General features: G+C 40.3%; 1 long non-coding RNA gene across 2 annotated transcripts in view; it reads left to right on the top strand.

The window, feature by feature from the left end:
• LOC111091959 overlaps positions 1-22437 on the top strand; it is a 149884-nt gene that overhangs the window by 58690 nt on the left and 68757 nt on the right. The window contains exons 2-3 of one of the 2 annotated variants that reach the window (XR_005377079.1): positions 4454-4681; positions 16994-17074. This is a non-coding gene — a long non-coding RNA (uncharacterized LOC111091959). The remainder of the gene's footprint in view (positions 1-4453; positions 4682-16993; positions 17075-22437) is intronic. The other variant, XR_005377080.1, reaches the window with a different exon arrangement.

Genomic DNA, 22437 nt, shown 5'->3' with positions numbered 1-22437 from the left:
TGTTAAAATTTATTATAAACTTCTTCAGAATGGAAATAAAATTTAATTGCCCATTACAAAAAGGAAGACCACTGGGTTTGTATGAGGCAGGAAAATAATTTTAAAATGCTCATTTTGAGTTAACATCTCGATTTATGATGTCATAAATACTATTAACGAACTACAAGTATCTCCTACTCTTATCAAGTTTTATGATCTTACACAATTTTCTTAAACAACTTTCACACTTATACATCTATACAAATAATGGGATATAATTTAGATGAGTAAAAATGAGCTCTGTAACAAGAAAATAACACATGAAAGGGAATCTGGCACCTTCTGTTAATCGTTCAACTAGCTAAAACCTCTTTGCTTAGTTCAGAAACTTGAATATTTAGTTTTCTTATCATTTTACATCTTAATTTTAAAAGTGCTTCTGGATCCAAAGAAATGGTTTCCATAGTTTCCTCTTAGTTAGATATGACTTTTGTGTCAGAGGGAGAGATAAATTCTCACTTATTGGATCTAGCTTGTCCTGTTTCATCCCAGCAGGCCATAGCAAGCTCTCAACCACTGGCATGTGGCTTTACCTCCCTAGAATCTGGGAGAGGGCATCAGGTCAGGCTATCAAAAATTCTGGCTGCTTTTTATGTAAGGGCTGGAGTCAGTCTCTGATGCCTCACTGACAATATGAACAGTGTCTCCTGTATCCACATCCTTTTGTGGTATATCCAGATGTCTTCCTGCCTATCTTGCTCGGTAGAGCAGGCTTCTTTGTCACTTTTGTTCTATGAGAGAAGAGGGAGTTATGAATTATGCTCCAGTTATGAATTATGTTGCCTAGGGCCTGTCCTTTCCCCCATACTGCATCCTACCAGCTTCTACTTAGACAATGCCTGGCTCTGTCTCTATGTTGATTCACTTTTGTTCCTCTGCGGTGTGAAATGATTTGACTTTTCCTCTATCCCACTCACGTATCCGCTTATAGTCTCTGAAGCCATACCACTGTACCATGATGTATTTAATTATCGGTATCTGGCCTGGAAGGGGACAGGTTTCCCAAATGGATGATATTAATAACTGTCATGTATTTCATGTAGAGAGCACTCTTGTGCACTCTCTTTCTCTCTCTACACACACACACACACACACACACACACTCTTAATCTTAAATATAAAACATTATAAATGCATGAGAAAATATAAGTATAATTATTTTTTTGTATCTTCTTTCTGTGTTTAGTTTCCTTCATCTTTAATAGTTTTCCCTGTTTTTTTCCCAAGTTGAATCTGAAGTGGTAAACTCAGTCCTTATTTGCTTGAAATAATCTCACTATGAGACACTAGTTTAGCTGAAAACAGTGTTATACGTTGACAACAGTATTCTCTCAGAATTTTGAAACTATTTTCCCATAACCTTCTGACTTTTGTTGATGGTATTGTTGATGTTTTACCAGCTTAATTGTTATATGTGCTGCCGAAGCGAGCACATACCAGCTTAATTATTATCATTTTTAGGAAGTCTGTTATCATGAAGTCTACACCAGTTTACTTGTTATTATTTTATTGGAAATTTGTTTTCTTATCTCTAGTTGCTTATAAGATTTTCCCTATGTCTTGAGAATTCTGTAGTTTTGCTATGTGTGTAGATTTAGATTTGTTTAGATTTTGTTTTCTTCATACTCACTGTGGTTCTTAAATCTGAGAATCCATGTATTCATCAAGTCTGGAAAATTCTTAGCTATTATATCTTATCATTTCTTCAAATATTACCTCCCTCATTCATGTTTTCCTTCTGGAAATCCTACTAGGTGTGGGTGGACATTGTCATTCTATCCTCAGGTCTCTAAAATGCTCTATTTTTACTCTTTTTATCTCTTTGTGCCAAGTCTGTGGAATTTCCTCAAGTTCATATTTCAGTTCATTGTTTCACCATTCAGCTTTGTCTAGTACTATTTTGCTAATCCTGTCTCAAGTTTTTTAAACATTATTTTGATGGTTGAATGTTTAAAAAAGCTATATTGAGATGTAGTTTATATGCCACACAATTTACCCACTTAAAATGTACAGTTCAATGATTCTTAGTATAAATGACTGAATTTTTAATGTCCAAGAATTCCATTTTTTATCTGAAAAACTTGCTGCTTTTTTTTTTTTTGATAATGCCTTATTCTTCTCTTATGATCTCAATTTTTAAATTTTGGGTTATTATTTTAAACAGATTTATAATCTCGGGGCACTTGGGTGGCTCAGTTGTTTAAGTATCTGACTTCATTCAGCTCAGGTTGTGATCTCAGGGTCCTTGGATGGAGCCCTGTAATGGGCTCCCTGCTCAGTGGGGAATCTGCTTCTCCCTCTCCGTCTGTCCCTCCCCCATTGCTCGTGCTCTTTCTATCTTTCTCTCTCTCTAAAATAAATACATAAAATCGTTTAAAAAACCTGAACACATTTATAATCTTTATTATTATGTTGTCTTATTATCGGAAGCTCTTATGAATGTAAGCATTATTTTTTTCTATTAGTTGTGTTTGTTTGCTGAGTTTCACTTAAGGTTGGTTGTTCCTCATTTGCCATGTAATTTTGAGCTTATCTTCAGTGGACATTTATTTATTAGAATCAACCTCAGTGTGGGGTGAAATTGTGTCCTTCTGTAATAGTTTTTCATTCACTTCTATCAGGGGCCCTAGGGATATTGCCAGCTGGTAACAAAATCCATGCTGATTTATCAGCTTGTGTTTTTCTGGATTACACTGATCATGGAAATTTTAACTCTAAAGCTATGTGAAGTATCGGACTGTGATTATAAATTCCCAGGGAAGATTTTTTTCTCACCCAGATCTCAGAGGCAGATAGGTGCCCTCTTTTCTTCCTCTACTTATGGGTAGATTTTTTCCTAGTCTACACTGTCACCAAGAGTATAGTCCTTTGATGATCCTAGTTTCATGTGGGCTTCTAAGTCTCATCTTATTACTTTGTTTCGACTGGTGGTCTCATCTCACAGTGTCCTTGGGCATTAAAACCCAAGCCCTACATATGTCCACTGGGAGACATATACAAGTGTTCATAGCAACTTTATTCGTAATACTCTTTTTTTTTTATTATTCATAATACTCTTGAACTAGAAACAGCCCAAATGCCCATTAACCATGCAACTGATAAGTAAATAGTGGATTATTTTACAGTGGAATACTCCACAGTAATTAAAACAAACTGCTGATATATGCAATAACATGGATGAATGTCATTGATATACTATATAATAAAAGAAGCCAGACAAAAAAGAATAGTCCTATAGAATTCTAAAACAGGCAAAACTACTCTTTGGTGAGGAGTCAGAATAGTGGTTATACTTGAGGAGAGATAATGACTAAAGGGGGACTTGAGGAAGCCTTCTCTGGATATTTTGGAGAGCAGGGGGAAGGGTGGAGAGACAGGGACAAGCAGACTCCTCACTGAGCACAGAGCTTGATCTCATGACCCTGAGATTATGACCTGAGCTGAAACCAAGGGTCAAATGCTTAACCAATTGAGCCACCCAGGTGCCACTTCTGTGGATATGTTCTATATTCTGATCTGGGTGAAGGTTACATGGTTGTACACATATGTAAAAATTCATTAATCTCTACACTTAAGAATTGCATGTTTTACTATATGCTAATTATTCCTCGATAAAAAAATAAACAAAAACTAAGACCCCATCTGGAGCAGCTCTAAGGTGGCTACATATTAGGTAATATGTTTGCCTCTCTGGCTTTGAATTACCTTGTATTTCTGGGCCTTGGAGATTTCCCTTTTTTTCCTGTGAGTTCAGCTGAGAAGGTAAAAGAATATTTGTGATGTGTTCCCTAGAATTCCTGCTGTTTCTTTGAGGATGGCCCAAAAAAGTCCACCATATTGCAGACCTAGAAGTCTTGGGTCTCCTTCTGTCTTAAATCACTTTTGGATGCATGTAGCAGATGGATCCAACAGAATAAGAAATATTTTTAGCATAGGCATTTCTCTGTCTAGGTGTTCACAACAAATCATTTGGGGCAGATTTGTGTTCAGGAAAAGCCCTGGTTTGGGCTCTTTCAGTTATATAAGCGTAAATCTCCCAGTGATTTGGTAAAAGGATAGAATAACACCTGATGTGGCCTGATGGAGATCAACCCTATCAGTGATTCCTGCATTCAAAGCTAATTTGGGGAGAAAAGCTGTGCAAATTTGCATAAGGTTCAAGGAGTCTCCTGTGGGGGAAAGCATTGAGATTCTGATTGTCTCTATTGAGAGGTTAAGCTTTATTAGATCTTCTCTAAGGGATTGGGATCATCTAGTCTGAGGTCTTCCAGTAAAAAAACAGACATCCTCTGGGGAGTCTGGAATGGTGACCCAGTCTCAAAACGGAAGTCTAAGGGATGGTGGAGGGGCCATTTCTGGTGCAGTGTATGACTGAGGCAGGAAGCCCTTTATGACCCAGCCTCTCTTCTGCTAGAGTTAAAACTGAGAAATACTGGCTGTGCGTGTCATGTAACCTGGATGACTGCAACATGAGAACCAAGCATGAGAGCCTGCATGACCTGTACAAGAGACTGGAACAATAACAGCATCACTTCTGCTGGGGTAGAGGATCAACTGATTGTGTGGGATGAGTTGTTTATAGCAACTCTGCAAGGCAGAAACACTCTGTGACAGTTGAAAACTGGAGCTTCCTTGTGGACAGGTGAGACTTTCTGGTTCTCACTCTATTTGGCCTTCAGAAGTAGAACTGGACTCCTCAGGGTGAATGTACTCCAGTGGTGTGGTAGACTTACAGGCTTAGTTAACCAAAAAAACACTGACAATTTCCTGTTCCTTTGCTTTTCTCTGTGAAGAGTGTGATGAACTTATGCAACTTCCCAGCTTCCCTTGCAGTGATAGTCATATGATTGATCTAGTTCTATAGGATGGAAGCAGATTTCCCAATCCAGGTGAAAAGACAAAATCTCTTTGCTTTTTGCTCTTCCCCTTTCTTCCCACCTGAAGACATAGCAACCTTACTGTGACCACAAGAATGAATGACAAACTAAGGATGCTGAGTCAGGAGCCTGGATCCTTGAGGACATCTTCAAGCAGTGGTTCAGTCCTGAGCTGTCTAACTCTGGATTTCTTGGAATAGGGGGAAAAATACCCATTTTGTGTAAGGCACAAAGTTAATTGGGTTTCCAGTATAATCTGTTCTTTTTTTTTTTTTAAGATTTTATTTATTTATTCATGAGACACACAGAGAGAGGGAGAGACACAGGCGGAGGAGAAACAGGCTCCCTGCAGGGAGCCCGATGCGGGACTCAATCCCAGGACTCCAGGATCACATCCTGAGCCGAAGGGAGATGCTCAGCCACTTTGCCACCCAGGCGCCCCAAGTAGAACCTATTCTTAAGTTCCACAAGAGAGAGGCCTAAGAAGACAGACGCTATATTGCTTCATTACAAGGGCTTCCAATTGCTCGAGTGACTAATTAGAAAAATGAAAGAAACATGCTCATGTTTGTAACCAATTATGTGGATCATGCAGTTTTAGGCATTATCTCATCATTCCCAAAATAGCACTATGACAGAAGCAAGGCAGCCCCAATCAACACTTGATACTTTTGGAGACTAAAGCCCAGAGATACTCAGCAAGGAATTTTCTAATTATAAAGTAATACACATTCATCATACACTCAGTAGAAAACATAGAAAAGTATAAGAAATTACTTGAAATCTCCCTCCCCACCACAGAATATTTCCATGCATTTCTGGTCTTTTTCTTTTTTCTCTTGTGCAAGCACACATCAATACACACACTTCTGGAGTTTTTGTTTTTTTCTTAAGTGATTTTCCAAAGGTCACACAGATTGCTATTGTGGAAACCAGGATAGAAGCTGGGATTATGGTGTCAGGACTAAGAACAATCATTTTGCTTAAGAGATAGTAGACTGTGGCATAACTTACTGGTGTCTACTCTTCAAAGAATGAGAAGAGAGAGGATCCAGAGAAGGCTGAAGAACGCCATCCAAGGACTGTGGTGAGCAAACTGCTGTCCTGTTTCTAGTTTCCTTAGTTTCTTACTCAGAATTTTCTCTCTGGTGACCCGCCTTTAGTGATGTACAGTGACCACTGCACAAAGGTTGTCTTATTCTCCGGAAGGAGTCAGTGGTCAAGATCTCTGACAGGCCTTGGAAGAATGGTCAGCAGTCAGAGTGGCAATGCCTTTACCCCTTCCTGCCAGTTGGAGTCCTGGAGCCCCAGGAGGCTTGAAAGACAAGGAAGGAGGAAGGAGAAAGGGAATAACAGCCATAGAAACAGCAGAGCTCTATAGATCCCTGATAAATGGGGTTTTTCCATCCCAGTACCCCAGTCATGCTCTCCTGAGCCTGCATTTCCGTTCCAACATGATATTAGCAAAACACACACAGGCCTGGTTTCAACTTCTGCTACTGCTTCTTACCCGATGTGACTTTGGCAGATTTTTAAAATTCCTTGAGGTTCTGCTCCTTTTTGTGTATCGTGGGATGACAGACGAGGGTACCACAGAAGTTACGGGGGTGAGGTGGTGGTAAGAACCTGACACTTGACTCTCCCTGGTTAGGGATGCCTGGTGGGAAGCATTAGTGTGCCCTAGCCTGCCTCAGAAGTGGGCAGAGGTGGTCTGTGCTTGCTAAGTTCTTTACTCAGAGTGCTCAAATTCTGCCTTCTAACCTGATTGGCACAATTCATATGGGGGAGGGAGATAAATCTCTCTACTGGTCTCATTTCCATATGGTGGAGGCTGGTGGAGGAAAGAAGGCCAGCATTTCAAATCCTCCCACGGTTCCAGCTGCTAGAAGGCAAGAGCCAGAGAGATGGACTCGAAGAACAAGAATGTGGCTGGGCTCCAGGAACTCCAAAGCCAGTGTCCCAGACATTTGCCATCACACACACACACACACACACACACACACACACACACACACACACATTCTTTCTTTTTATTTCTCCTCTTGGCTCCTTTTTGCAAATATGCTTCCTTTTCTGCCTGAAAAGTGGCTTTCTTCATCTACTGAAACATGGCACTTCCAGAGGGTTACATCTTACAGCCTCAGTGACCAGAAAGGGTCTGACCTGATTTGCTCTCTTGTCTCAATTCTAAAAATCCCAGGAAAAAGTCTCACTGGCTGAACAGGGATTTGATGGCCACACTTTGACCAATCATTTAGAGTCATGTAAAAACTCTGTAGCCCCTCAGGATCCATATGGATGGATAAGGGGGTGGGGATTTAGAATAAAAGGTGCTGGGAGGCATTCCATAAGAATTCACCAGGGTAATTCACATGTAAGGAGTGTTTTGGGGAAAAGGCTGGAGTCTCCAGAAAAAAGGGGACAGTGAGAAACCTCCAGAAGCACCCAGACAAGGATAGTCTGAGCAGGGAGGTTTGATAGTCAATCTTAAGCTGTTTACTTTGTTGGCATGTAAAACTACTCTGTGGTTCCTTGGCCTTCTCAAATACACTACAAAGCCTGCCCTATGCTTTTTAATGCCAGTGTGAATGGTTTGGGGAAATAAGGGTCTGAATCTTACACCCTGATTGGTGCCTAGTAGAAGGGAGAGATAAGTTGCAGGATGTGGATATGGTGAGGTAAGTGTGCTTGGAACTAGAATTTGCTTCAAGAATGTGAACTCCCTTGAAAATAGCAGTGGGTTTTCCATAGAATGAAGGGAGCTGCTTGAGTCAACTTCAGTGAAATATCAGTGGATTGGAGACTCAGATGACATTTGTGTTAGTATGCAAAATGGGGGGTAAACTCTACATCACAAATAAGAAATAAATGAGGTAACATACAGAGTTTAGGGTTCAGTAAGCTTGCAGTAAACAATAATAGTTCTTGCCTCCCTCACCCATCCTACTCCCAATATTTGGGGACATGATTTTAAATGCTTTCTAAGATTTACTTTTATGTAAAAGAAAAACTTTTTGAAAGGGTAAGGGTTTTGGAAGTAAACAGACCTAGATTTTTTACCCATTTTGTCTCTTACTGAGTAGTTCCTGCAAATTATATAACCTCTTAGACATCTTTCTCTGCATTGACACCCTGAAGGTAATGATGCCAACTTCAGGGTATGGGTGTAGCAGTAGGTGAGAGATAGCATGGAAAGCACTCTAGTGCTTGATGCACACACTGTTTACGGTGTCCCCTAAACAGTGCTTGATGCACACACTGTTAGGGTGTCCCCTATTTCCCCAAACCATTCACACTGGCATTAAAAAGCATAGGGCAGGCTTTGTAGTGTTTCTTTCTTATTTCCTCAATTTCACTACAAGCTTCTTTAGGACAAAAGCCATATCTAGTAATAACATGCTGGTGGTTTTTTTTTTTTTTAAGCCTGTATTTCTCATATGAGTCTCCTAATGGTCTTGTGAGGAAGGCAGAACAGAGTATTATTTCTCCCACTTTAAAGAGGAGCTGACTGCAGTGTGCTTAGCATATAGCCTACCATATATACTCAACACTTAATGTTTGTTGAGTGAATGTTGAATGAATTCTACATGTGAAGGAACTCTGCGACTACCTATTGAATCCATCCACTTCTTTATTCATTCATCAGATATTTATTGAGCGCCTGCTATGTGCCTATCTGTGAACAACAGCAAAAACTCGCCCTTGTGCTCACTTTGTAGAGAAATAAATTAGTAAATTAGTGACTAAATGAATTGAGAAGATAAGGAAGAGTTGTTGCATGGATACCAGTTGGTATAGACTAATGTTTGTGCCCTTCATAATTTCTATTGAAACCTGATCCCGAGTGATAGTTTAGAAGGAGGGCACTTTGGGAAGTGATTAGGTCATGAAGTGGAGCCCTCATGAATGGGATTAGTGCTCTTATAAAAGATGCCCCAGGGATCTCTCTTGCCCCTTTAACCATATGAGGAATTATCTATGAACCAGGAAGACAGCCCACACTCAACACCAAATCTGCTGGTACCTTGATCTTGAACTTCCAGCCTCTACAACTGTGAGAAATGAATGTTTATTGTTTAAGCCATCCAGTGCATGGTAGTTTGTCATGGCAGCCGAAATGGACTAAAACACCAGTTCTGGATATTCTTTTTCCCTAACCTTTGAAAAAGAAACATTTGCAGAATTTTAGAAAGACAGATATGGAAGGGACTTTGGGGAAACATTTGGTCCTGTCAAATACAGTTTTTAAAGCCTGAGAATACTGTGTTCTAATAGAATTTACTACAGACAGCCAATTTCTTTCTTTTTTTTACAAAAAGATTTTATTTATTTATTTATTTAGATCTTGAGCAGGGGAAAGGCAGAGAGGTAGAGGGAGAATCTCCAGTAGACTCTGCACTGAATGCAGAGCCCATCTCAGGGCTGGATCCCAGACCCCTGAAATCAGGACCTGAGCTGAAACCAAGAGTTGGATGCTCAACCGACCGAGCCACTCTGGTGCCTCTACAGACAACCAGTTTCTAAAGCGAATACAAGAAGTTCTTTGTAGCTACCTCTAATTCCTTAAACATATTTTTTGGCTCTCAATCTCTTTCTAGCTACCATTCCACTTCTCTACTTCTCTTATAAGACATGAGAGGGTGTTTTATATCCATAGCCTGTCTCCATTCTCTATGCTCCCTCTCCCTCTTCAATCCACCCCTGTCCAGATGGCACATCTATCTTCCATCAGAACTGCTCTGGGCACATTTGTCCAAGACCTCTGTCTGTATGTCCCTCTTCTGTTCTCATTGTAATTGACCTCCCAGCAGCTGTGACACAACTACTTCTTCCTAGAAACACACTGCCCTTTGGTATCTATGGAATCATTTTCTCCTCATTGCCTCCCTGTTTGTATGATGATCTTTCTCTTCTTCTTATCTTCTCTGTTGGCTGTCCTCTTCTATGTTTTGAATTTCCTATGAGTCAGTCTTAGGTCTTCTCATTTACCACCATAGGCACTTCCTAAGTAATCTCACTGAGGCCCTCAATTTTAAATATCATCTATATTTTGAGAGCTTCTAAATTTCTTCACTAACCCAAATTTCTGATGAACCCCAGACTTAAATATCCAAATGCTTACTTACCACTATGATTTCTCATGGTAACTCAGAATTAGTTACCCAAAATGTCCTCTCCATCTCTACCATATTCAAATTGTTTAACTCCACTTTGCCCTCTCAGCAAATGAGCCCCCCTGCTCCATGTAGCCACTAGCTTAGTCCTGGGGATACCCTGTGATTCATCCCTCTCCCTCAAACCAAGCACCTACTCCTACAAGCCCATCTCTTTCCTCCTCCTAAATGTACTTCCCACTTGTCCAGTTTGTCCATTTCCCTTGTAGTTTCAGTCCCATCAACTTGCTAGGTCACTGCAATGAGCCCCTTACTCAATTTCTCTGATTCCACTCTATTAAAATACAAATAATTTCATAGTATGCTGAGGTTAAAGATCCTTCAGTGCCCTTTTAGGACTTTACTGAAAAATCTGATCTCCTTCCCAGGGTTTGGCAGATATTCTCTCTGGATGAGGATCTTTCAGCATACCTACTATACCCTAGTCACACCAACTTCTCTTGGTCTCCCACATAGGACACAGTCTTCCCAGTTTCAGGGCCACTGCACACACAGCTCCCTCACTAAGTCTGGGATCATCTCCCCCCTTACTCCCCCTGGCTAGCTTCTTTTCAGTCTTTGTCATGGCTAAGTGACTCCTCCTCTGAGAACCATCTCTGAACATCCTATCTGAATAGCTTCCTAATTTTCTTTTTTACTTCACCCTGTTGGTGTCCTTCATGGTGCTTGTTACAATTTGTAGTTATTTATTTGTTTACCAGTTTATCATCTGCCTCTTTTACTAGATTGTGGCCCACAAGGATAGAGGCTACTTCTTTGGTTACTGAGAAGTACCTAATGCAATATATACTTGTTGAATCAATAATAATAGATGACATCCAAGCCAGAGGGTAGCCTTCTGGCTTCAGTTTGTTGTCTCCTTCTAATCAGTGACAGTAGAGACTACTGTTTTGGTTGCCCAATCTGCTACTCTTATTTAGTCTGGAAACACAACCCGGGAGGGAAGTAGGTGAAGCATCTTGACCTGGTTGGGCCAGCAGTGGTTCTCTATGGTCTAGGAATGGGCATGTGACACAAGCCTGGCCAACCTGAGTCTGCCTCCAAGGTTCTGCTAACTAAGGTTGGCAGGAAAAGACTTTCTTGCCGCATTAGTTGTGAGACTATAAGGATGTTGGCTTAGAGCTGCTGAGATAGCTGGCCTGAGAGAACAAAGCCAGAGATGCAGAGACAAGAGGCAGAGAGTGAAGGAGTCCTGATGGTGTCCCTGTTGTGGGTAGCTTCCTGAGCATGCTCAAACCCTGCAATGACCATGTCTCACTAGCTCATTACCCCTGATATTTCCCATCCTTGACATACATGCTCATGAAAACTGTGAATATCGAGAAGCAAGTTTCTTCAGGATAAGCATCAAAGCCTTTTATTTTTAATATATTTTTTTTTTCTTCGAGCTGCTGGGAGACTTTCTTCTTCATTACCAGTGTCACACAGAGAGCTTGTATGCCACGGGCTTTGATCTAAAACTGTTGAAAGTGAAAGCAGCTGCTTTTGCTGAGCAGTCTCACCCCAGGTGCCCCCCTTCCTGAAACATGTCTGGATAATGAAATGCAAATGGTTTGGCCAGGGCTCTGCTGGAGGAGGATGCCCCGCCTGCCTCAGCAAATACTGGGCTGTCCAAGCCTGCCTCTCACCACTTCTCCAAATGGTCTTTCCTACCTCCAGCCGCCTCCTCCCTGCTGTTCTAAGCACCTGAGACCTTGAATGTCCACATGAACTTGAACTTCTCCCCTTGTCATATGCATTTAAACCTTCACTGTCATTTCACTTCTTTCTATGTCTACTTAGTGCCTGGTGCCTCCCAGTCACCTGGTGATCACTGCTGGAGTAACTTACATCTTCCAAGCTCCAGCTCCTCATTCCCCCTGTCTAGTTCCTTAGTCTCAGCAGCCTCTGTCACACTGAAGACTACCAGATAGAAGATGAAGGTCCTTCTGCCACCTTCCCAGTTCCTTGTCCAGACCCTATTTCCTGCAGCGCCTCATCCTTCTGTCTTGAACCTAGGCTGTGACCTTCAGACTCATCTTGACTTTTATCTTTAACTTCTCTATAGATCCAGGCAGCAGCCCTGTCCTGGCGATTGTTGATTGATTGTTTCATTCCAGCCAATTACCAAGGACTCTCTGTCAGGTCTTGTGTAGGCGCCAGGGAGACAGAAAATAGAGCTGCTGTCTCTTGGTCAATTGCTTGGACCGTTGAGGCAGAACAGCTATGCCCCTAGCCCAAGGCTATATTAAAGCTCCCTAAAGTGATTTTTTTTTTTTTTTGGTGTATTTCACTTTTCTGGCAAAAATCCATCACAGCTCCCTTGACCATAGATTGAAGTCCAACTTTATTGTAGAGCTATGCTGTCCGATATGGTACCCACTGGCTGCATGTAGCTATTGAGCACCTGAAATGTGTCCACTCTGAATTGAGATGTGTGGTAAGTATACAATACACACAGAATTTTATTTTATTTTATTTTATTTTATTTTATTTTATTTTATTTTTTACACACAGAATTTTAAAGACCTAGTACAAAAGAGAAAAATGAAAGTAAAAAGCCTCATTAGGTTTTTAATTAATTATATGTTGAAATAATATTTTGGATACATAGGATTAAAGTATTATTAAAATTAATAACTTAAAAAATTTTAATGGGGCTATTACACAATCTAAAATTAACATGTGGCTTGATTTTCATATTTCTATTGTCAGCACATATTCAGAATATGAGACCTCCCATAATCCGACTCCTAATGACTTAATATTATGTTATCCTTACAATAGGCAGTTGTGGTTTATATTTTTATATTATTTTACTAATGAAGAAAATGAGGTTCAGAGGTATGAGTGACTAGAAAAATGGATGTGAAAGTTAGCACCAGGAACACACGACTGAAGTCCCACAAGCCTCAGGAGAGTCCTGTGTAGCATCCCATCCATAATGCCTAAATGCCACCGTCTTGTTGCCTCCCTCCTGCCATTCTCTAGTGGGTAAGATATGGAAAAGGGGCAATAAAAGCATAAAAACCCTGACTGGACAGACTTGATGCTGGAGGAGGGCTGACCATGTGTTATGTACATGGAATCACATGCTAGGTGAACTCAAGAAGTGTATAGTTGGGATTCATCCATTGAGGATACCATTTGGTTAGCCTCCACCATGAGTCGCCACCATGATGTGATTGGCCACCATGATGAATGGATAAAGTGAACCTTGGTCTCAACCCAAGTTGGAAGTCTCTAGTGGTAGACTTTTGGGGCTTTGGAGATTGCTCCTTGTTTTGGAAGCTGATAGGGGAGCAACTGAGTTGGTCAAGAGTGGTCCCAGGGCCTGCAGGAGTCAATGGGAAGCAGGACCATGTAGCTTAAGAGGACCTCCTAATAAGAAAAAGACTGGAAAGCCAACCAGCTGTTAGGAGGTCGAGCCAGGTACTGACCAGCACACTGCACTGCCTCCCAGAGAATACTTCTCACCTTCTGTGAACCTCTAGTACCAAGGATACTTCCATGCATATAGTAGGGGCTCTATGTGACACATCAGGGAGTGGCAGTTTAACCTCAAGACATGGGGAACCCTTGGAGAGTTCTGAGCAAGGGAGTCAGATGGGGGAGTTTTAAAGCCAGAATCTAGAAAGGAGAGATCACTACAAACACCAAGGAAATACAAACGATTTTAAAAATATATTATGAACAGCTATACGCCAATAAATTAGGCAATCTAGAAGAAATGGACACATTTCTGGAAAGCCACAAACTACCAAAACTGGAACAGGAAGAAATAGAAAACCTGAACAGGCCAATAACCAGGGAGGAAATTGAAGCAGTCATCAAAAACCTCCCAAGACACAAAATTCCAGGGCCAGATGGCTTCCCAGGGGAATTCTATCAAACGTTTAAAGAAGAAACCATACCTATTCTACTAAAGCTGTTTGGAAAGATAGAAAGAGATGGAGTACTTCCAAATTCGTTCTATGAGGCCAGCATCACCTTAATTCCAAAACCAGACAAAGACCCCACCAAAAAGGAGAATTACAGACCAATATCCTTGATGAACATGGATGCAAAAATTCTCAACAAGATACTAGCCAATAGGATCCAACAGTACATTAAGAAAATTATTCACCATGACCAAGTAGGATTTATTCCCAGAACACAAGGCTGGTTCAACACCCGTAAAACACTCAATGTGATTCATCATATCAGCAAGAGAAAAACCAAGAACCATATGATCCTCTCATTAGATGCAGAGAAAGCATTTGACAAAATACAGCATCCATTCCTGATTAAAACTCTTCAGAGTGTAGGGATAGAGGGAACATTCCTCAACACCTTAAAAACCATCTACGAAAAGCCCACAGCAAATATAATTCTCAATGGGGAAGCACTGGGAGCCTTTCCCCTAAGATCAGGAACAAGACAGGGATGTCCACTCTCACCACTGCTATTCAACATAGTACTGGAAGTCCTAGCCTCAGCAATCAGACAACAAAAAGACATTAAAGGCATTCAAATTGGCAAAGAAGAAGTCAAACTCTCCCTCTTCGCCGATGACATGATACTCTACATAGAAAACCCGAAAGCCTCCATCCCAAGATTGCTAGAACTCATACAGCAATTCGGTAGCGTGGCAGGATACAAAATCAATGCCCAGAAGTCGGTGGTATTTCTATACACTAACAATGAGACTGAAGAAAGAGAAATTAAGGAGTCAATCCCATTTACAATTGCACCCAAAAGCATAAGATACCTAGGAATAAACCTAACCAAAGAGGTAAAGGATCTATACCCTAAAAACCATAGAACACTTCTGAAAGAAATTGAGGAAGACACAAAGAGATGGAAAAATATTCCATGCTCATGGATTAGCAGAATTAATATTGTGAAAATGTCAATGTTACCCAGGGCAATTTACACGTTTAATGCAATCCCTATCAAAATACCATGGACTTTCTTCAGAGAGTTAGAACAAATTATTTTAAGATTTGTGTGGAATCAGAAAAGACCCCGAATAGCCAGGGGAATTTTAAAAAAGAAAACCATATCTGGGGGCATCACAATGCCAGATTTCAGGTTGTACTACAAAGCTGTGGTCATCAAGACAGTGTGGTACTGGCACAAAAAACAGACACATAGATCAATGGAACAGAATAGAGAACCCAGAAGTGGACCCTGAACTTTATGGCCAACTAATATTCGATAAAGGAGGAAAGACTATCCACTGCAAGAAAGACAGTCTCTTCAATAAATGGTGCTGGGAAAATTGGACATCCACATGCAGAAGAATGAAACTAGACCACTCTTTTTCACCATACACAAAGATAAACTCAAAATGGGTGAAAGATCTAAATGTGAGACAAGATTCCATCAAAATCCTAGAGGAGAACACAGGCAACACCCTTTTTGAACTCGGCCACAGTAACTTCTTGCAAGATCCATCCACGAAGGCAAAAGAAACAAAAGCAAAAATGAACTATTGGGACTTCATCAAGATAAGAAGCTTTTGCACAGCAAAGGATACAGTCAACAAAACTAAAAGACAACCTACAGAATGGGAGAAGATATTTGCAAATGACGTTATCAGATAAAGGGCTAGTTTCCAAGATCTATAAAGAACTTATTAAACTCAACAGCAAAGAAACAAACAATCCAATCATGAAATGGGCAAAAGACATGAACAGAAATTTCACCAAAGAAGACATAGACATGGCCAACAAGCACATGAGAAAATGCTCCGCATCACTTGCCATCAGGGAAATACAAATCAAAACCACAATGAGATCCCACCTCACACCAGTGAGAATGGGGAAAATTAACAAGGCAGGAAACAACAAATGTTGGAGAGGATGCGGAGAAAAGGGAACCCTCTTACACTGTTGGTGGGAATGTGAACTGGTGCAGCCACTCTGGAAAACTGTGTGGAGGTTCCTCAACGAGTTAAAAATAGACCTGCCCTACGTTACCCAGCAATTGCACTGTTGGGGATTTACCCCAAAGATACAGATGCAGTGAAACGCCGGGACACCTGCACCCCGACGTTTCTAGCAGCAATGTCCACGATAGCCAAACTGTGGAAGGGGCCTCGGTGTCCTTCGACAGATGAATGGATAAAGAAGATGTGGTTTATGTATACAATGGAATATTCCTCAGCCATTAGAAATGACAAATACCCACCATTTGCTTCAATGTGGATGGAACTGGAGGGTATTATGCTGAGTGAAATAAGTCAATTGGAGAAGGACAAACATTATATGTTCTCATTTATTTGGGGAATATAAGTAATAGTGAAAGAGAATAGAAGGGAAGGGAGAAGAAATGGGTAGGAAATATCAAAAAGGGAGACAGAACATAAAGACTGCTAACTCTGGGAAACCAACTAGGGGTGGTGGAAGGGGAGGAGGGTGGGGGTGGGGGTGAATGGGTGACGGGCACTGAGGGGGGCACTTGATGGGATGAGCACTGAGTGTTCTTCTATATGTTGGCAAATTGAACACCAATAAAAAATAAATTTATTATTAAAAAAAAATAAAGCCAGAATCCAAGTGAGGAATGAAGCATGCCTGGAACATGAATTCAACAAAGCTACCCAGGGATCCCTGGGTGGCTCAGCGGTTTGGCGCCTGCCTTTGGCCCAGGGCGCGATCCTGGAGTCCCAGATCGAGTCCCACGTCAGGCTCCCGGCATGGAGCCTGCTTCTCCCTCCTCCTGTGTCTCTGCCTCTCTCTCTTTCTCTCTGTCTATCATAAATAAATAAATCTTTAAAAAAATATAAAAAAATCCAAAGCTACCCAAAGCCCATTTGCATGATGCTTTTAGAGATTCTTGAACAAAGTCATTTGAGGGAAAAAAGGAGCCAGGCATGATGAGCTGGACTCTTGGTTTCTGGAAGCATGAATAATTTCTGTGCATCATGGTCTCTTTCAGTCATACCAAAGGACGTGCAATGCCTGGATCTCCTGCTTGTGTTGAATTAGCTGGCAGATGCCCAATGACGATGGCTGGCAGGTAGGTGCCTGGTGGATATGGATGGGGCAGGAGGGGTGTCTGCCAGTAGTCAGCTGCCTTGTTGTAGAGGAGCACACGTGATACAGCCCCTGGAAGAACCCGATCTGGTCAAGGGTAACTTTGCAGGGGGCTGGAGTTCCTGTGTGAGAAGGCTGGACAGAAGCTAGTGACATTGAGGTGTTTTAGTTCATGTGTCTCCTTTTGCCCCTAGAGGCTCAGGAAATTTGGAGATTCTGAGTTTCCAGTGCTCGGAGAACCCTTAATTGTATTTTGATATCCAAGGTGGGGTGCTGCAGCATCACTTAGTATTTGATGGCTAATTTCCATGGAAACCTGTGGGGGAATTCTTGTTTCTGGGAGTCTTTCAGGGTTTTTTCCTTTTTCTCTGATCACAGGGCAGCTTCTCGGTTTTGACAGATAAGTGTATTCAAAGAACCACCTATTCAGAATTAATCTTTCAGTTGGCCTGAGCCTGCTCCTGTGGCCGGTGTAAGCTCTTCTGTGGCATTCCACCCAGGAATGGATAAATGGGCAGTCAGGGGCAAATAGCTTCATGGTTAACTGAGTGCAACTTTTAAAAAAAGTTTTAGTTTTGCATTTGAGACAAAAATGGAATGGCACTGGCCAGTGCTAACTCAGTGACATTTACTTTTTTTATTTTTTGCATTTGAGACAAAAATGGAGTAGCACTGGGTGGTGATAACTCAGTGTCATTTCTCTGTTCTCTTTGTTCAAGAGAGGCTTCCTTTCAATTTCTCACCCAGGCAACCACACCATCCAAACGCTTTGGCTGATAAAGCATTTACTGACACCCCCCAACCCCCATAGGGGTCAGTAAAAGGGTAGTAATGTTGATTACTCTTCTCTAGTCAGTCTTTAAATTGAGAAAATTTAGAGCAGACAGAGATCTCCTAGGCCCTTTGGTCCTATACCCAGATGGAGAAACTGAGGCTCAGGTAGGGATATGACTTATATAATGGAGAGCTCCTAGTGAAGGGTATTCATTGGCTCCCTACATAGGCATTTGGCTCATAAAGGGATACCTTGGCTATTCTGGATATCATAGAGGGATATCCTGTGACCTGCTAAGTGAGTTCTGTTCTTGTATTTCATTTGACCCTTGTCACCCAGGGAAGCAGCATAGTGACATGGGAAAAGGCTTTTTGTGGGACATCAGGAGCACTGGGTTCCAGACTTCTCTCCATCTTATTAGCCCGGGTGGCCTGATGCACACTAGCTGAATACCAGCTCCGTACTTTTCTTATCACTTCACTGGGTTCAAATAAGGTATCTCTTGAGTGTGAAACAAAGTAATTCCCAAATGATCCAAAGCTTGCATGCATTGACTAATACAGACTGTTTTTGTCAGTTTGGGCTGCTGTTAACAAAGTACCGTAGACTGAGTGACTTAAACAGCACTTATTTCTCATAGTTCAGGAGTCTGGTAAGCCCAGGATCAAGGTGCCAAAAGATTTGATTCCCAGAGAAAGTCCTCCTTCGGGCTTGCTGAGTCCCCCCATGCTGGAGAGAGCAAATTCCAGTCTCTCTTCTCCTTTTAATTAAATTAATTAATTGATTTATTGATTATTTTAAAATAGGCTCCATACCCAGCATGGAGCCTAACATGGAGCTTGAACTCACAATTCTGAGATCAAGACCTGAGCTGAGATCAAGGGTAGGACACTTAACCGATTGAGCCACCCAGGTATCCCTCTTATCCTTCTTATAAAGATATTAATTCCATCCTGGGGACTCCACCTTCATGATCTCATTTAAATCTAATTACCTTCCAAAGGCCTCCATCTCTGATCAGCATTACATAGGAGATTAGATTTCAATATATGATTTTTGGGGGGATACGAACTTTCAGTCCATAACACATGCTTTTTATAACGTGATTGTTAAGACTCTATGTTCCGCACTAGGAAATAGAGATGAAAAATGTGCTCCCTCCCTTCAGAGAGTTTCCAGATGAACAGATGACAGTTACGGAAATAGCGTCATCTAACTTGGCTGAACAATTTGTTTCCTGAGCTTAGCCAGGGGACAAGGAAGAAGGCAGGTGCCTCTGAGTGAGATCTGAGGGGCAAGAGACATAGGCTCAGAAATCCTCTCTTCCTGCCTGCTGGCCAAGAAGTCTGAAACACAGGCTGGGAATTCATTTTTCTGGCTCTCAAAGACACCTGGGAAAATGCAGATGTTGCGGGGGAGGAGGCATGTTAGTTTTTTCCAGGCATCAGTATTATCACCTGTAGATGAGCATCCAGCAGCAGGAGGTAGAAGGGAGTGTTGAAGAGGGGCTGGGGTGGGGTGGGCCCGGCCATAGAGAGGAGGTCAGAGACAGGAAAATCCCCACTATGCTGCTGCCTTGCTGGGAGAGGAAATATGTCTTCACCCACTTCTTTGGGTCAGGTGGTTTTCTCCACACATCCCCTGTCTTTCCTCTTTCTCCCCTCTCTCATTTATAAACCCTTTTCATGAAAGGAGGTCATTTATTAAAAGAATCTATGGTATGGGCTCTCCCAGTCCTCCTGACTGGACAATAAATACCACCATTTTTATCCTTATAGGATTTTAACTTTGTTGTTCAGTGAAAGTTACAGTTCCTTTTCCCTTTGAGGATTATCTCTAGCCAGTGTCAAGCTCATGTGATGCGCCACCTGCTGTGACAGGGTACTAAAATTATTTCAGTATTAGTTTGAATTATGTGATTGGGAATGTAAGATTTAAAAAAATCACATATTCAGCATTAGGCTACAAGTAGGTTGTTCCCTCCACCTCCCCACCCCCACTTACCACATTAATTTGCTAAACCTCTGTCTTGCTTGTCTGCAAGCTAATGTTGTTAGCAAGTGATGCCACTATTTTCAGAACATTCTGATGACTTAAAACAATTCACAAAACATCTGGAGTGGTCCCAGTTAGCTGAATAAAACTACTGTATCCCCACTTTCAAGTTCCATATTATTGTTATTTTTATAACAACTTTTAATAATAACTTTTTTGAGATATAATTCACATCGCCTATAATTCACTCAAAGTATACAGTAGTTTTTAGATATTCACAGAAATGTGCAACCATTACCACACTCAATTTTAGAACATCTTCCTCATCACAAAAAGAAACCCCATGCCCATCAGCAGTAACTCTTCATTTCTCCCCAACCTCCCCATCCCCCAGGAACCACTAATCTACTTTCTGTCTTTAATGGATTTACTTATTTGGACATTTCACATAAAGGGAGCTATACAATAAGTGATCTTTTTTAACTGGCTTTTTCCACCTAGCATAATACTCTTAAGATTCATCCATGTATTAGTATGTATCAATATTTGCTTTCTTTGTATTGCCTAATACTATCCCAGTGCATGGATACAGGACATTTATCCATTCATCACGTGATGGACATTTGTTGTTTCCACTTTTTGGCTCTTAGGTATAAAGCTGTTACAAACATTTGTGTACAAATTTTCATATGAACCTATATTTTCAGTGCAGTTTGCCTAGGAGCAGAGTTGCCTGGTCATATGGTAACTCTATGTTTAACCTTTTGAGGAATAGGCAGATTGTTTTCCAAAACATTTTGCATTCTCTCAGTGTGAAGGTTCTCCACATCCTTATCAATACTTACTACCTTTTTGATTTTAACTATCTTAGAGGGGATCAAGCGGTATCTTGTGATTTAGATTTGCATTTCCCTCGTGGCTAATGATGTCAAGCATATTTGCTTGTGCTTGCTGGCTGCTAGTATATCTACTTTGGAGAAATGTCTTTTGAGATTCTTTGCCTATTTAAACGTGTTTTTTTTTTTTTGTCTTTTTGTTGTTGAATTTTGTGGTATACATGCATGTGTGTGTATATAGATAGGGGTCCCATATCAGGTATATGGCTTGTAAAATTTTTCTCCTGCTTTGTGGGTTATCTTTTCACTTTCTTGGTAGAGTTCTTTGAAGCATAGAACTTTAAAATTTTGATGATGTCCAACTTAATCTTTTTTTTTTTTTCCTGTGCTTTTATTGTCTTTTCTAAGAACTGCTGTTCAATCCAGGTCACAAAGATACTGCCTTTGTTTTCTTCTAAGACTTTAATAGTCTTAGCTCTTACGTTTAGGTCTTTGATACATTTCACATGAGTTTTTGTATGTGATGTGAGGTAGGGTCACAAGAACTGACCTTTGAATTCATCTTTTGGTCTGGTTTCCTCTTATCAAAGTCAATTTTAGCTTTTTATCTTTAATCATTTCACTCTTTTGCTTTATTAAATTTATTATTTTTTGTTTTAAAGTTATTCAGGTGAGGTGCTTAATTCATTTATCTTGATTTTGATATTCTATTTGTAGAATAATTTAAATATTTGAATTGCTTCAAATTAATTGATTGAATTAATTTTATCCCATAGGTGCTGGTATGTAAAAATTTTATACATTTTGTCTTCTAGAAATTCTGAAAATTGTTTCATCCTTTCTTTGAACCAGCAGTTTAGAATTATTTTTTTTAAAAAATCTGTTTTCTGATATTCTTACTTTATAGTTGTATCATTTTGATTAGACAGTATTCATTTTTATATGGTAGAGTCTAGTTCAGTTTTCTTTGTGACTTAAATTGTGTCTGGTTTTCATGTGCATTTTAAGAGCATTTCAGGATATAGTGCTCAATATATATTAACCAGGTCTACTGCATATTTATGTTATTTAGGTTATCTACATACTGATTTAATATTTTTATTTACTGGACCTGTTCTATATTGAGAGGAATTAGAATCTTTTTACCACCAATCTGTTTTTTTAAAGCTATTTCTCCTTGTAAGTGCTGTAATTACTATTTTTTGTTGCTTCTATGTCCCTTGTCGCATAAGTATTCATAAGTGTTATATATTCATTGCAAGTTGTACCCATTAGCCTTATAAACAGTGTCTTTCTTTGTATTATTTAATGCCTTGTCCTCTGAACTTAGCTTTGTGTGATATTTAGGTTATGTCATATGCTTTTTTGTTATTTGTTTGCATTTTCCTGTTATATCTTTGACCATTCTTTTATTTAATTTTTTCTGAACCATTTTATTTATTGTGTATCTTTTTTTAATTTAACTTAGGGTTTAGCTTTGCCTTGTGATCATATCTGAAATATATTCTTAAATAAGTTAATCCCATTTTTACATGTATTAACGTGACAACTATATTTGATCTTAATATGGCATATTATTTTATGTTTCAATTTAACTATTTATTAGCAAGTTTTTACCTAATGAATTTCTTGCCTCTTAAAACAATTGCAGTTTCAGGAGGATTTATATTTTTGTTCTCATGGCTACCTTCATGATTCTATTTGTCAGTACTTTATTTCTCTAGAAAGTACTGATTAATT

This window comes from Canis lupus, chromosome 23 (assembly GCF_011100685.1).
Source record: "Canis lupus familiaris isolate Mischka breed German Shepherd chromosome 23, alternate assembly UU_Cfam_GSD_1.0, whole genome shotgun sequence".
Taxonomy (NCBI): Eukaryota; Metazoa; Chordata; class Mammalia; order Carnivora; family Canidae; genus Canis; species Canis lupus.
This window is presented reverse-complemented; position numbering and strand designations above follow the sequence as displayed.